Genomic DNA, 16,733 nt, shown 5'->3' on the forward strand with positions numbered 1-16,733 from the left:
GAAAATTACAGTCATTAAATTTTTTTCGAAAAATCAGTCATCAAATCTGACCAAACCAAGGGGGAAGGGGAGGGGTGTAGACATTGCTCCAAGGATCAATTTGGGAAAGTCCCTCAAAACAGGCAGCTAAGAGTTGCATTCACTTCACGAGATGGTAACTCAGACTAGTGTCAGTTTAAACACATGATCAATAAAATCATTTTCCAAATATACCTAATGTGCGATGACCAATGCAACGATGGAATAACACAGCCAAGCCAGATCCGGCAATCAGCACTACGTCTTCAGACTCCAGTGTTTAGAGCATCCAGAATCAGAAAGGAAGCACTACTATCAGAGTAGGAAAAAGAAAAAAAACACCACCCAGCCCCCAAATCAAGGAAGCTGTCGAACTGCACACCTTACCGGACAGCAGCGGCAAGGCGAGGAAAAGTACACTGCCGTAATATACACTCCTGGAAATTGAAATAAGAACACCGTGAATTCATTGTCCCAGGAAGGCGAAACTTTATTGACACATTCCTGGGGTCAGATACATCACATGATCACACTGACAGAACCCCAGGCACATAGACACAGGCAACAGAGCATGCACAATGTCGGCACTAGTACAGTGTATATCCACCTTTCGCAGCTATGCAGGCTGCTATTCTCCCATGGAGACGATCGTAGAGATGCTGGATGTAGTCCTGTGGAACGGCTTGCCATGCCATTTCCACCTGGCGCCTCAGTTGGACCAGCGTTCGTGCTGGACGTGCAGACCGCGTGAGACGACGCTTCATTCAGTCCCAAACATGCTCAATGGGGGACAGATCCGGAGATCTTGCTGGCCAGGGTAGTTGACTTACACCTTCTAGAGCACGTTGGGTGGCACGGGATACATGCGGACGTGCATTGTCCTGTTGGAACAGCAAGTTCCCTTGCCGGTCTAGGAATGGTAGAACGATGGGTTCGATGACGGTTTGGATGTACCGTGCACTATTCAGTGTCCCCTCGACGATCACCAGTGGTGTACGGCCAGTGTAGGAGATCGCTCCCCACACCATGATGCCGGGTGTTGGCCCTGTGTGCCTCGGTCGTATGCAGTCCTGATTGTGGCGCTCACCTGCACGGCGCCAAACACGCATACGACCATCATTGGCACCAAGGCAGAAGCGACTCCCATCGCTGAAGACGACACGTCTCCATTCGTCCCTCCATTCACGCCTGTCGCGACACCACTGGAGACGGGCTGCACGATGTTGGGGCGTGAGCGTAAGACGGCCTAACGGTGTGCGGGACCGTAGCCCAGCTTCATGGAGACGGTTGCGAATGGTCCTCGCCGATACCCCAGGAGCAACAGTGTCCCTAATTTGCTGGGAAGTGGCGGTGCGGTCCTCTACGGCACTGCGTAGGATCCTACGGTCTTGGCGTGCATCCGTGCGTCGCTGCGGTCCGGTCCGGTCCCAGGTCGACGGGCACGTGCACCTTCCGCCGACCACTGGCGACAACATCGATGTACTGTGGAGACCTCACGCCCCACGTGTTGAGCAATTCGGCGGTACGTCCACCCGGCCTCCCGCATGCCCACTATACGCCCTCGCTCAAAGTCCGTCAACTGCACATACGGTTCACGTCCACGCTGTCGCGGCATGCCACCAGTGTTAAAGACTGCGATGGAGCTCCGTATGCCACGGGAAACTGGCTGACACTGACGGCGGCGGTGCACAAATGCTGCGCAGCTAGCGCCATTCGACGGCCAACACCGCGTTTCCTGGTGTGTCCGCTGTGCCGTGCGTGTGATCATTGCTTGTACAGCCCTCTCGCAGTGTCCGGAGCAAGTATGGTGGGTCTGACACACCGGTGTCAATGTGTTCTTTTTTCCATTTCCAGGATTGTACACTAAGCTCCAGGGCAGGTAACTGGGGCGTTGGCGCCCACTAGGCAGGAAAAATACCACTTGCTAAACTTCTCAAATAATAACATATGGAATGCAACAATTAATAATAAGAAGTGGAGGAAGGCTAATTAGGTTAACCTTCCCCAAATGCTCCACTCGCTGCTCTTCGTCTCGGCGACACTGCGAGCATCAACACGCAAGCAAATGGCGAGATCTCACAATGGTGGAGGTTTCACTACTTGAATTAAGGCCCATTCAACGTAAACTTCCTGGGTCCGGTTGACAACGAGGCTGTACCCCTCGCGACTACAGCCCTTCCATCCGGCAGTGCATGCGTGCCGTCAGTGGTCCCAGCGTGTTCCCGCGCTGCACGGACCTGGCTGTTCGTCTGTCTCCACCGAAATGCTCAGTAACATGACACGGAAGAACAACGACGTCACCCCCAAAGATAGAGCCACAGTTATATCGATAACGCCGGTGCTGCCACTAGCGGACAGGCAACGATTGCGAAACCAAGTGGCGCCAGTCAACACAAGAAGAAGACAAACAACCGCAACCAAGTCAATTAAACGATACAGTCCGGCCTCCAACAGGGGACGGAAACCTACAAACAGCAGCAAAGCGAGCCGGATCACGGCTCCTCCACTACTATTCAGCTACACCACCGATGACAGATTTCTGGAAACACTATCTACCGCTATCTAGCACTAAACATCTGGCGCGACCATAAGTGAAATGGCCACATAAAACAAATAGTAGGAAAAGCAGATGCGAGACAGATTCATAGGAGAAATCTTAAGGAAATGTAGCTCATCCACGAGAGAAGTGGCTTCCGAAACACTTATTCGACCGAGCGAGGTGGCGCAGTGGTTAGCACACTGGATTCGCAGTCCGCCCTAAAGCTGGGTGGTCAGCGCCGTGCAAAGGGGCCCGGGTACGATTCCCGGCTGGGTCGGAGATTTTCTCCGCTCAGGGACTGAGTGTTTTGTTATCATCTCATCCCCATCTGAGCGCAAGTCGCTGAAGTGGCGTCAACTCAAAAGGCTTGCACCAGGCTACCGGTCTGCCCGACGGCAGGCATTTGCCACACGACATTTCATTTCACTGAATTTGCATTCGAGAGGACGACGGTTCAAACCCGCGTTCGACCATCCTGCTTCAGGTTTTCCGTGATTTCCGTAAATGGCTTCAGGCAAATGCCGGGATGGCTCCTTTGAAAGGGCACGGCCGGCTTCCTTCCCTAATCCTATGGGTCCGATGACCTCGCTGTTTGGTCCCCTCCTCCCAAATAAACCATCCACTTATTCGACCGATTTCTGAGTATTGCTCAAAATGGCTCTGAGCACTATGGGACTTAATATCTGAGGTCATCAGTCCCATAGAACTTAGAACTACTTAAACCTAACTAACCTAAGGACATCACACACATCCATGCCCGAGGCAGGACTCGAACCTGCGACCGTACAGGTCGCGTGGTTCCAGACTGAAGCGCCTAGAACCGTTCGGCCACAGCAGCCGGCGAGTATTGCTCATCACTCTAGGACCCTTACCAGGTTGGATTAATTGAAGAGGCAGAGAAGATCCAACGAAAAGCAGCGAGTTTCGAGACAGGGTCTTTTAGTCGGGAGATGCTCAACAAATTCCAGTAGCCGACGCTACAAGAGATGCGCTGTGCGTCACGGAGAGGGTTACTATAGACATTTCGAGAGTGCACTTTCACAGAAGACTCGCACAACATTATTTCCGACCACATACATCTCGCGAAATGATCACAATGAAAGAATTCGAGAAATCAGAGCTGACACAGAATTGTAACGACTATCATTCTTTCCACGCTCCATTCGTGAGTGAAACAGGGAACTGGGTGGGGGAGAGAGGAGGAAGATTAATTAGTGGTACCATAAGTATCCTCCTCCACACACCGTCAGATGGCTTGCGAAGTATTCATGTAGATGTAAAAGGACTACAGTGCTTCCATATAGTCTGCGGCACCCAAAGAGAAAGTGATCTGCGTTCTTCTGATCTCCACAAGCGCAGAAAGCTGTCTCTGCGAGGCGCAGCATGTGAAGATACACTACTGGCCATTAAAATTGCTACACCAAGAAGAAATGCAGATGATAAACGGGTATTCATTGGACAAATATATTATACCAGAACTGACATCTGATTACATTTTCACGCAATCTGGGTACATAGATCCTGAGAAATCAGTACCCAGAACAATCACCTCTGGCCGTAATAATGGCCTTGATAGGCCTGGGCATTGAGTCAAACATAGCTTGGATGGCGTGTACAGGTACAGCTGCCCATGCAGCTTCAACACGATACCACAGTTCATCAAGAATAGTGACTGGCGTATTGTGACGAGCCAGTTGCTCGGCCACCATTGACCAGACGTTTTCATTTGGTGAGAGATCTGGAGAACGTGCTGGCCAGGGCAGCAGTCGAACATTTTCTGTATCCAGAAAGGCCCGTACAGGACCCGCAACATGCGGTCGTGCATTATCCTGCTGAAATTTAGGGTTCTGCAGGGATCGAATGGAGGGTAGAGCCACGGGTCGTAACACATCTGAAACGTAACGTCCACTGTTCAAAATGCCGTCAATTCGAACAAGAGGTGACCGAGACGCGTAACCAATGGCACCCCATACCATCACGTCGGGTGATACGCCAGTATGGCGATGACGAATACACGCCTCCAATGTGAGTTCACCGCGATGTCGCCAAACACGGATGCGACCATCATGATTTGTAAACAGAACCTGGATTCATCCGAAAAAAGGACGTTTTGCCATTCGTGCACCCAGGTTCGTCGTTGAGTACACCATCGCAGGCGCTCCTTTCTGTGATGCAGCTTCAAGGGTAACCGCAGCCATGGTCTCCGAGTTGATAGTCCATGCTGCTGCAAACGTAGTCGAACTGTTCGTGCAGATGGTTGTTGTCTTGCAAACTTCCCCATCTGTTGACTCAGGGATCGAGACGTGGCTGCACGATCCGTTACAGCCATGCGGGTAAGATGCCTGTCATCTCGACTGCTAGTGATACGAGGCCGTTGCGATAAAGCACGGCGTTCCGTATTACCTTCCTGAACCCATCGATTCCATATTCTGCTAACAGTCATTGGATCTCGACCAACGCGAGTAGCAATGTCGCGATACGATAAACTGCAATCGCGATAGGCTACAATCCGACCTTTATCAAAGTAGGAAACGTGATGGTACGCATTTCTCCTTCTTACACGAGGCATCACAACAACGTTTCACCAGGCAACGCCGGTCAACTGCTGTTTGTGGATGAGAAATCAGTTGGAAACTTTCCTCATGTCAGCACGTTGTAGGTCTCGCCACCGGCGCCAACGTTGTGTGAATGCTCTGAAAAGCTAATCATTTGCATATCACAGCATTTTCTTCCTGTCGGTTAAATTTCGCGTCTGTAGCACGTCATCTTCGTGGTGTAGCAATTTTAATGGCCAGTAGTGTATAATGCTGTGGACCAGTAGATGATATCCATAGATATGCTCTCAGTGGATTACATTTTGATAAAGAAGCGAGAAACGGGAAGGTCAAATTGTGCCGTCTTGTCACTCTTTCTTCCCGGCTTACAGAGGCAAAAAGAATGACTCAAAAACTTCTCTACACATTTCGAGATTAATAAAAGTGTATTGTCCTTTACTGATGTGGTGTCCTGTCCAATCTTGTAATATAGGGTACCTACGATGCTGCTTTCTCGGATAGCTAAACAATTCAAGCAAATTGAGCCGTACGTGGCTCGTGTTCGTGCCATAACTCATTTGTCGTCTTGTTTTTACTCTACTACTACCTCGTTATGTTAATTTCAATTACTGGTGTCACTGAGTTGCCGTCTTGCCTGCCAGTGAATGGCAGCAGCGGCGCTTATCGATATAAGCTCTGGCGTATTATCTTTGCTAACTGCTATTACTTCCCGGTTGTCGTGTGTTCGGAGTTAGTTCGGATCTGCCAGTGAGTTGGGCTGAGCTAGCAGTGCAGTTCGGTCCTGGCAGTGTTTGACTTAGGACGCGGCAGGAGTTCAGTCGGGACGCGGCTGCAGTGAGGTCCGGACAACCATGACTCGCCCGACGGTCGCCGATACATATCACTTGAGTGCGGACCACCTTGACTGCACGTCGGTCGGTTGTCTTGTCGGACGACGTGTATGTTGGCCGGCGATCGCTTATGGGTTGCCTGCGTGTGCCGACTCGTGATTCGTCATTGTTATTGCGCAGTCGCTGCCTCAGTCGATTGGCGTGGAGCAGTGAGGATTTCTTGGAGGGGCGTAGTTTGGCCGGGGCCCGCTGGCGGTCTCTACACGGTGTCGGAAAGTGTGGCGCTGTTCCCATTGCTACGAGGTCCATGGTTCACCGACCCTGGACACGAAAGTTGAGTTTTGATTTAACGTACCAGCAAGTCAAGACTGTTCTCATTGTGTTGTTTGGAGTTCGTTGTCGGCTGTTGGGATATTCCCGCGATCAACAACGAGGTTTTTGAGTTGGAAAATTCTAGCCACCCTCCGATGGAGTTTCACTGTATTCGGTTATTTGAATTAAAGTGCACCAGCGGAATCTTCTGCCTTGTGGCCGTTAACGTTCCGGTTACCTGCCCTGGGCGTTGATGTAAATTTCCTCATCGTGTTGTTGCTGTCCAGCACGGTGTGTAGTTTGACAGCTCCGTGTATGATTGCCTGTGGGCGCCAATATCTTCTACGTTGTTCCGTTTAACTCCCTGTTGTGTCCTGGTCGGGTGAAGTGGAAGTTGTCTTGTCGGTGGGTCCGATGACTGTCGGTCGGTTGGGTTGTCGTCGAATCGTGAATGCTTGTGCCGACTGCCTGTCTCACCTAAGCGAGCGTTAGTGTTTGGATTACAGGACGACCATCAAACATCTGGGCGCCCTTGTGTGTACTGCCTTATTTTTTCCTAATTTTTTCTTGATGTTGGTACTTGTATGGCTTCTAGCCGGTTTTGTGTTTTAAATTAGAGTTGTTTTACTCTTAAGGCCTTCAGCCTAGTTTAAAGTACTGTTTCACGTCAGCCCCTTGGCATTTAATTTTTTTTTTTAATTTTTGAAGTCTTCGGCCTTCAGCCGTTTTGAATTTAGCTTGTTCACTTCAACCTATTGAATTTTTAAGTCTTCGGCCTTCACCCGGTTTGAGTTTCAACTGTTTGTTCTTAAGGTTCTAAAAATGGTTCAAATGGCTCTGAGCACTATGGGACTTAACATCCCCTAGAACTTAGAACTACTTAAACTTAACTAACCGAAAGATATCAGACACGTCCATGCCCAAGACAGGATTCGAACCTGCGACTGTAGCGGTAGCGCGGTTCCTGACTGTGGCGCCTAGAACCGCTCGGCCACAGCGGCCGGCCTATTCTTAAGGCCTTCAGCCTAAATTAAAGAACTGTTTCACGTAAGGACATTGGTATTTAAAAAAAATAATGTTTTGGAGTTTTAAGTGTTCGGCCTTCAGCCGATTTGAATTTAACTTGTTTACTTCAGCCGAACTAAAGAACTGTTTTAAGATAAGGCCTGACTTTTAAACTTCTGATTATGCTTGTGTTTTAAGTTATTGGCCTTCAGCTGTTTTTAAATGAAAGTGGCTTTAAGCCGTCAATTAAGTCCCAAAGATTAAAGCTGTGTGTTTAAAAAAATTTTTTGGGGTTCTTGTAATGTTTGATCAAATAATAAAGTTGTATGTTCGAGTGTAACTGACAGCCTCTTATTTTGGCCCCGTTTCCACAATTTATACTATCTGTCCTGTCCTGCGGGTTAAGCAGGGCATCTCACAGATGACATTAACGGTTTTTATTACAGTAAAGTAGACTGACAATACCTAACCTTGGGTCGCAAGAAATTGGTGACATGCAAATAACCAATGTCCTTCGCTAAATACAACGTCCGTGCAAGTTAATCACACAAGTTTTTATGGATCGCAAGTCACGGTTCTTGTAGTGCCTCTCTTCTAGTGTGGGTCTACTGTTCGTGTAGAGGCCGCCCCTGTCGTGGTGACGTCCTAGTAAGCGCGCTATTGGTTGACGTCGTCTCACAGCCCTCTCTGCTGTATCGTTCCTGATCTTCGTGCGGGCGCTTCCCGTTACGCCGGAACATTCCCCCCCCCCCCCCCCCCCCCCCGAAAGTGACGGTCAGTCGTCGGTCGTCGTGTAGGGAACGCGACAACGGTGGGGAAGAGGGTGGGGGGCAGGAGTGTGGGCGCAGGGCTGGACCGGAAGCTGTGGCTGCTGGGGATGTCCGACTTCCGGTCGTACCCCGCCAGCCGGCCTTCGCTCTGGCGGAAACGTTCCCTGGAAAACGACCAGGAGGGTACGCGTCCAACTCCTGATGATGCCATGAACCAGATGAAAGCGGCGACTGCTGCGGTGTGGGCGGGTCCAGATCCATCGGTGTGCTCCCTGCCGCCGTTGGATAAGCAGCTGCCAGCAGCAAGACGTACTCTTAGCTCACTTATTTGTTACATATTTTAATTCTTAATTTCTTTGCGTGTTTTTGGTACTTGCATTGTTTAATTCACAAATTTCGGGCGTATTATAGTATTTGACAGTTTTAGCATCGCGTTATAGTACCTGAATAGTGTAAAATCGCGTAGTCTCCTTCCGCCGCCGAGCAGTGTGTCAGCAGTGCGCAAGTAGCAGCATTACTGCATTTACTAGACAATCTTGTATTTTAATAACCGTTTAAATTTTGTGTCGAATTGTTTGTGCTCTCTGTAGATTAGTTCAGACGTTCTTTGCACAACAGTTTTTAGCATGGATAGGGACTGCAACTGCTCTGTTCGGATGCAGGCTGAGTTGGCATCCCTTCGCTCCCAGCTTCAGGCAGTGTTGGCTTCGGTCACACAGCTTGAGGCTGTTGCCAATGGGCATCACTGTAGGGGTCCGGATGGGGGTTTGTCGGGGACGGTCCGGATGGGGGTTTGTCGGGGACCGCCAGCTCGTCCCACGCATCCCCCGATCGGACTACGACTGTGGCTGCCTGGGATACTGCCCACATTGAGGCTGATCCCTCACCTGTGGTAGAGTGGGAGGTCGTCTCGAGGTGTGGCAGGGGGCGAAAGACATTCCGGAGGGCTGAACGGAAGGCCTCTCCAGTTTGTCTGACGAACCGGTTTCAGGCTCTGTCTCAGGCTGATACTGATCTTTGGCCAGACATGGCTGCTTGTCCTGTTCCAGAGGTTGCCCCTCAGTCTGCAAGATCCGGGCGGTCGCAGAGGGTGGGCTTACTGGTAGTTGGGAGCTCCAACGTCACGCGCGTAATGGGGCCCCTTAGGGATATGGCAGCAAGAGAGGGGAAGAAAACCAATGTGCACTCCGTGTGCATACCGGGGGGAGTCATTCCAGATGTGGAAAGGGTCCTTCCGGATGCCATGAAGGGTACAGGGTGCACCCATCTGCAGGTGGTCGCTCATGTCGGCACCAATGACGTGGATCGGAGGAAACCCTCTCTGGCTTCCGGCGGCTATCTGATTTGGTGAAGACTGCCAGTCTCGCTAGCGGGATGAAGCAGAGCTCACCATCTGCAGCATCGTCGACAGGACTGACTGCGGACCTTTGGTACAGAGCCAAGTTGAGGGTCTGAATCAGAGGCTGAGACGGTTCTGCGACCGTGTGGGCTGCAGATTCCTTGACCTGCGCCATAGGGTGGTGGGCTGGTTCAATTGGCTCTGAGCACTATGGGACTCAACTGCTGAGGTCATAAGTCCCCTAGAACTTAGAACTACTTAAACCTAACTAACCTAAGGACAACACACACATCCATGCCCGAGGCAGGATTCGAACCTGCGACCGTAGCTGTCGCGCGGTTCCAGACTGTAGCGCCAGAACCGCTCGGCCACCAGCGGCCGGCAGGGTGGTGGGGTTTCGGGTTCCGCTGGATAGGTCAGGAGTCCGCTACACGCAGCAAGCGGCTACACGGGTAGCAGGGGTTGTGTGGCGTGGACTGGGCGGTTTTTTAGGTTAGATGGCCTCAGGCAAGTACAGAAAGGGGAACAGCCTCAAAGGGTGCGGGGCAAAGTCAGGACATGCGAGGACCAAGCAGCAATCGGTATTGTAGTTGTAAACTGTCGAAGCTGCATTGGTAAAGTACCGGAACTTCAAGCGCTGATAGAAAGCATCGAAGCTGAAATCGTTGTAGGTACAGAAAGCTGGCTGAAACCAGAGATAAATTCTGCCGAAATTTTTACAAAGGCACAGACTGTGTTTAGAAAGAAAGGATAGATTGCATGCAACCGGTGGTGGCGTATTTGTCGCTGTTAGTAGTAGTTCATCCTGTAGTGAAGTAGAAGTTCCTGTGAATTATTATGGGTGGAGGTTACACTCAACAACCGAGCTAGGTTAATAGTTGGCTCCTTTTACCGACCTCCCGACTCAGCAGAATTAGTGGGAGAACAACTGAGAGAAAATTTGGAATACATTTCACATAAATTTTCTCAGCATGTTATAGCCGTAGGTGGAGATTTCAATTTACCAGATATAGACTGGGACACTCAGATGTTTAGGACGGGTGGTAGGGACAGAGCATCGAGTGACATTATACTGAGTGCACTATCCGAAAATTACCTCGAGCAATTAAACAGAGAATCGACTCGTGGAGATAACATCTTGGACCTACTGATAACTAACAGACCCGAACTTTGTGTAAGTGCAGACTCTTAAGTGCAGAACAGGGAATCAGTGATCATAAGGCCGTTGCAGCATCCCTGAATATGGAAGTTAATAGGAATATAAAAAAGGGAGGAAGGTTTATCTGTTTAGCAAGAGTAATAGAAGGCAGATTTCTGTCTACCTAACAGATCAAAACAAAAATTTATGTTCCGACACTGACAATGTTGAGTGTTTATGGAAAAAGTTCAAGGCAATCGTAAAATGCGTTTTAGACAGGTACGTGCCGAGTAAAACTGTGAGGGACTGGGAAAACCCACCGTGGCTCAACAACAAAGTTAGGAAACTACTGCGAAAGCAAAGAGAGCTTCACTCCAAGTTTAAACGCAGCCAAAACAGAAAATCCTAGGAAGTTCTGATCTTACGTTAAATCAGTAAGTGGCTCGAAACAGCATATCCAGACACTCCGGGATGATGATGGCATTGAAACAGAGGATGACACGCGTAAAGCTGAAATACTAAACACCTTTTTCCAAAGCTGTTTGACAGAGGAAGACCGCACTGCAGTTCCTTCTCTAAATCCTCGCACAAACGAAAAAATGGCTGACATCGAAATAAGCGTCCAAGGAATAGAAAAGGAACTGAAATCACTCAACAGAGGAAAGTCCATTGGACCTGACGGGATACCAATTCGATTCTACACAGAGTACGCGGAGGAACTTGCCCCCCTTCTAACAGCCGAGTACCGCAAGTCTCTAGAGGAACGGAAGGTTCCAAATGATTGGAAAAGAGGACAGGTAGTCCCAGTCTTCAAGAAGGGTCGTCGAGCAGATGCGCAAAACTATAGACCTATATCTCTGACGTCGATCTGTTGTAGAATTTTAGAACATGTTTTTTGCTCGCGTATCATGTCGTTTTTGGAAACCCAGAATCTACTCTGTAGGAATCAACATGAATTCCGGAAACAGCGCTCGTGTGAGACCCAACTCGCTTTATTTGTTCACGAGACCCAGAAAATATTAGATACAGGCTCCCAGGTAGATGCTATTTTCCTTGACTTCCGGAAGGCGTTCGATACAGTTCCGCACTGTCGCCTGATAAACAAAGTAAGAGGCTACGGAATATCAGACCAGCTGTGTGGCTGGATTGAAGAGTTTTTAGCAAACAGAACACAGCACGTTGTTATCAATGGAGAGACGTCTACAGACGTTAAAGTAGCCTCTGGCGTGCCACAGGGGAGTGTTATGGGACCATTGCTTTTTACAATATATATAAATGACCTAGTAGATAGTGTCGGAAGTTCCATGCGGCTTTTCGCGGATGATGCTGTAGTATACAGAGAAGTTGCAGCATTAGAAAATTGTAGCGAAATGCAGGAAGATCTGCAGCGGATAGGCACTTGGTGCAGGGAGTGGCAACTGACCCTTAACATAGACAAATGTAATGTATTGCGAATACATAGAAAGAAGGATCCTTTATTGTGTGATTATATGATAGCGGAACAAACACTGGTAGCAATTACTTCTGTAAAATATCTGGGCGTATGCGTGCGGAACGATTTGAAGTGGAATGATCATATAAAATTAATTGTTGGTAAGACGGGTACCAGGTTGAGATTCATTGGGAGAGTGCTTAGAAAATGAAGTCCATCAACAAAGGAGGTGGCTTACAAAACACTCGTCCGACCTATACTTGAGTATTGCTCATCAGTGTGGGATCCGTACCAGATCGGGTTGACGGAGGAGACAGAGAAGTTCCAAAGAAGAGCGGCGCGTTTCGTCACAGGGTTATTTGGTAAGCGTGATAGCGTTACGGAGATATTTAGCAAACTCAAGTGGCAGACTCTGCAAGAGAGGCGCTCTGCATCGCGGTGTAGCTTGCTCGCCAGGTTTCGAGAGGGTGCGTTTCTGGATGAGGTATCGAATATATTGCTTCCCCCTACTTATACCTCCCGAGGAGATCACGAATGTAAAATTAGAGAGATTCGAGCGCGCACGGAGGCTTTCAGACAGTCGTTCTTCCCGCGAACGATACGCGACTGGAAGAGAAAAGGGAGGTAATGACAGTGGCACGTAAAGTGCCCTCCGCCACACACCGTTGGGTGGCTTGCGGAGTATAGATGTAGATGTAGATGGAGAGGACAAGAGGAGGCAGAGGAGGCTAAGGCTCCGTCTCCATGGGGTCGTCCCGGGGGTGTCGTGAAGACATCCTCTGCGGCTGCTGTGGCCGTGCTGTCCTCGGAATCCGTGAATCTGGGGGAAGAGTCACTGAAAGATTATGGTGCACAAATCGCGGATCCATTGCATCGCTTGTGTAGAAAGAATGTCCCCTTTCTTTGGGCCGGCCGGAGTGGTCGAGCGGTTCTAGGCGCTACAGTCTGGAACCGCGCGACCGCTACGGTCGCAGGTTCGAGTCCTGCCTCGGGCATGGGTGTGTGTGATGTCCTTAGGTTAGTTAGATTTAAGTAGTCCTAAGTTATAGGGGACTGATGACCTAAGAAGTTAAGTCCCATAGTGCTCAGGGCTATTTGAACCATTTTGAACCCTTTCTTTGGACAGATGAGTGCCAAGTAGCTTTGCAGAACCTTAAAGATGCATTGCTGAGTGATGGATGCTTAGTTCACTTTGATCCTAACAAACCAGTTGTATTGCCAGTTGACGCTTCCTCTTACGCAATTGGTGCACTGCTTTCGCACAGAATTGGTGATAAGGACAGGCCTATCGCTTTCGCATCAAAAGTGTTGTCCACAGCTAACTATTCACAAATTGAGAAAGAGGTTTTGGCTGTTGTGTATCGTGTCACGAAATTCCACCACTATTATGGCAGATAATTCTGCTTACAAGGGAACCTCCCCATCGCACCCCCCTCAGATGTAGCTATAAGTTGGAACAGTGGATAGGCCTTGAAAAACTGAACACAGATCAATCGAGAAAATAGGAAGACGTTGTGTGGAACTATGAAAAAAATTAGCAAAATATACGAACTGAGTAGTCCACGTGCAACATATGCAACTTCAAGGGTGATGTGCAGGCAGGAGCGCCGTGGTCCTGGGGTTAGCGTGAGCAGATGCGGAATAAGAGGTCCATGGTTCAAGTCCATTCCCGAGTGAAAGATTTGCTTTCTTTATTTTCGCAAAGTTATGATCTGTCCGTTCGTTCATTGACGTCTCTGTTCACTGTAATAAGTTTAGTGTCTGTGTTTTGCGACCGCACCGCAAAACCGTGCGATTAGTAGACGAAAGGACGTGCCTCTCCATTGGGAACTGAAAACATTTCATCGCAAGGTCATAGGTCAACCGATTCCTCCACAGGAAAAGACGTCTGATATATTCTATACGATACTGTTGACGGCATGTGCGTCACATGACAGTAATATGTTGTCGACCCACCTAACTTGTACACTTGGCGAATGGGTAAAAAGATTCTTCTACCTTGGCGATTTAGGTTTTCTTGTGGATGTGATTATCATTCCCAAAAAAGTGATCGCATCGGACGGACAGACGGACAGTAATAATTGTCTGAAAACCAAAAATTAAAATTTTCAGTCGAGGGAAGGTTTGAACCAAGTACCTCTCACTCCACAGCTGCCCACGCTAACCACAGGACCACGTGGCTCCTAATTGCACAATAACCTCGAAGTTGCATATGTTACACGTGGACTACTCAGTTCGTATATTTTGCTAATTTTTTTCATAGTTCCACACAACTTCTTCCTATTTTCTCGATTGATCTGTGTTCAGTTTTTCAAGGCCTATCCACTCTGCCAACTTATAACTAAATCTGAGGGGGGTGCGATGGGGAGGTTCCCTTGTTAGTAACGAATCAAAATCCTTTGCAATTCTTGTTTCGTCCGACGAAACGGTTCCTGTACGAACTGCCCCAAAATTGCAAAGACTGGCCTTGTTGTCTCAGTATCAGTACGAGATTGTGTATCGTGCGACGGCTCAACATTGTAATGCGGATGCACTTTCACGTCTTCCGATTGGCCCTGACACAGACTTCGGCACTTCTGCCGCATCTTGTGACACATCGATGCTCAGGATTCTGAATTGCTTCAATCTTTTCCGCTGAACTACAGGAAAATTGCACAGGCCACGGAAGCTGATTCAGATTTGAACATTTTGATAACATACTTTCGCACATCTTGGCCTCGTTCCTTGCACAGCATAAAGAACTCTGTAGTGCGGCGATACTTTGCACGTCGGAATAGCCTCGCTGTACAGAAAGGTGTGATTCTTCAAAATGACGATGGAAAGGTCACGTTTGTTGATCCCTAAAGCTTTGCAAAAAGAAGCGTTGCAGTTACTTCACCAAGGACACTGGGGGAGTGTTCGTACGAAACAACCGAGCGAGGTGGCGCAGTGGTTAGCGCACTGGACTCGCATTCGGGAGGACGACGGTTCAATCCCGTCTCCGGCCATCCTGATTTAGGTTTTCCGTGATTTCCCTAAATCCTTTCAGGCAAATGCCGGGATGGTTCCTTTCACAGGGCACGGCCGATTTCCTTCCCCATCCTTCTCTAACCCGAGCTTGCGCTCCGTCTCTAATGACCTAGTTGTCGACGGGACGTTAAACACTAATCTCCTCCTCCTCCTCCTCGTACGAAACAGTTAGCGCGTCGACACTGTACTTGGCAGGATATGGACAGTTTACATAGGAATACGGGAAAAATAATTCTGTGTTTGTAACTGAACAAGTGTCACGATGAGCGAAATATTTTTTGTCTTGTATGATCCGCCTTGAGTGCTATTACTTGCCCAATAGTTGTTTGGGTGTTTTGAATCGTTCAGGAAGTACGAGTCGTGTTTTTTAAGTAAGTACCGTTTTGAAATTTTATAAAAGACGTGCTAAGATATCTCAATAATATACACTCCTGGAAATTGAAATAAGAACACCGTGAATTCATTGTCCCAGGAAGGGGAAACTTTATTGACACATTCCTGGGGTCAGATACATCACATGATCACACTGACAGAACCACAGGCACATAGACACAGGCAACAGAGCATGCGCAATGTCGGCACTAGTACAGTGTATATCCACCTTTCGCAGCAATGCAGGCTGCTATTCTCCCATGGAGACGATCGTAGAGATGCTGGATGTAGTCCTGTGGAACGGCTTGCCATGCCATTTCCACCTGGCGCCTCAGTTGGACCAGCGTTCGTGCTGGACGTTGAAAGGTGGCTACACTGAGCCACAGCGCCAGAGATCGCTAGAGAGCATTGTTCCGCCGCCTCCACGGGCAGTCATTATTGAGATGTGCTAGAAGGCAGTGCTTGTCCAGGACTCGTAGTAGTCAGTTCGTGTTGAGATGTGCTAGTAAGGAGTGCTTGCTGAGATGTGATACTGAAAAGTTCTTGTTGAGATGTTGTAATAGCGAGTCGGTGTGGAGATATATTGTAATAATTTGAGTGCTTGTCATCAATATATGAAGGTAACGAAACTTGATTTATTTTTCATTATTTCCATGTTTTAAATAATGCGTCATTACAGGTTCAGTCAACAAAGCATCTGGCTTGTGTTCTTGGATTAGAGTGTAATTGTGGTTCTCTTGAGTAATTATGGTATTTCTATTTCCTTTAATTAATTCAGTATAAATGTTATTTAAAAATTCTTGTCTTTTGAAGAAGAACCGTGCCAGATGTGTACGTTGAGTCACACTCCCACACACAGAACAGTTACTCTTGTGCTTGTTGTTGCGTTGGTTTTATAGTTGCTGGGGACTTAATTAATTAATTGTGTTAATGAAAATTTCCATTTTTTTCTTTGTTGTTGTTCTATGCAGTCAGATAGGGTAATAATAACAGTCAGGGCCAACCGTTTACGAGACACAGCGTAAACGGATAAACAGCTACAAAAAAATTTAAAATTATTTTCATTACATTTAATTAAGCCCCCATGCACGTGGCGACCGCTGCTTCGGATCGTCCCTTGGAATTCTTCTGATTGTAGAAATAGTAGACAGTAGGATTGTTGTAGTAATTTGTAGTTTAGTAATTGTAGTCTATTTTGCATGTGTAGATTTGGTAATTGTCATTCTTCTAATGGTATTTTTTTTCAGAATTTAATTTGTTGTCTTGTATACGCGTTTGACAATTTAGTGCAATTATTTCAATTGTTCGATTAATCGTGTTTGAGGGAAACATTTCGTGTGAATGGTATTGTTGGAGATAAAGTGTCATTGTGTGTAATTTTCATATAGTGACGAGTTTTGTATGTTTTGTAAAT

At 48.0% G+C, this 16,733-nt stretch overlaps 1 non-coding gene across 1 annotated transcript; it reads left to right on the top strand.

Annotated features, from left to right (window-relative positions):
• Positions 1-14,852: 14,852 nt before the first annotated feature.
• Positions 14,853-14,925, top strand: Trnaa-cgc (transfer RNA alanine (anticodon CGC)). Its single transcript has one exon. It is a non-coding gene; the product is annotated as a tRNA-Ala (tRNA).
• The last annotated feature ends 1,808 nt before the right edge of the window (positions 14,926-16,733 follow it).

The sequence above is a fragment of the Schistocerca nitens genome, chromosome 7, assembly GCF_023898315.1.
Source record: "Schistocerca nitens isolate TAMUIC-IGC-003100 chromosome 7, iqSchNite1.1, whole genome shotgun sequence".
NCBI lineage: Eukaryota > Metazoa > Arthropoda > Insecta > Orthoptera > Acrididae > Schistocerca > Schistocerca nitens.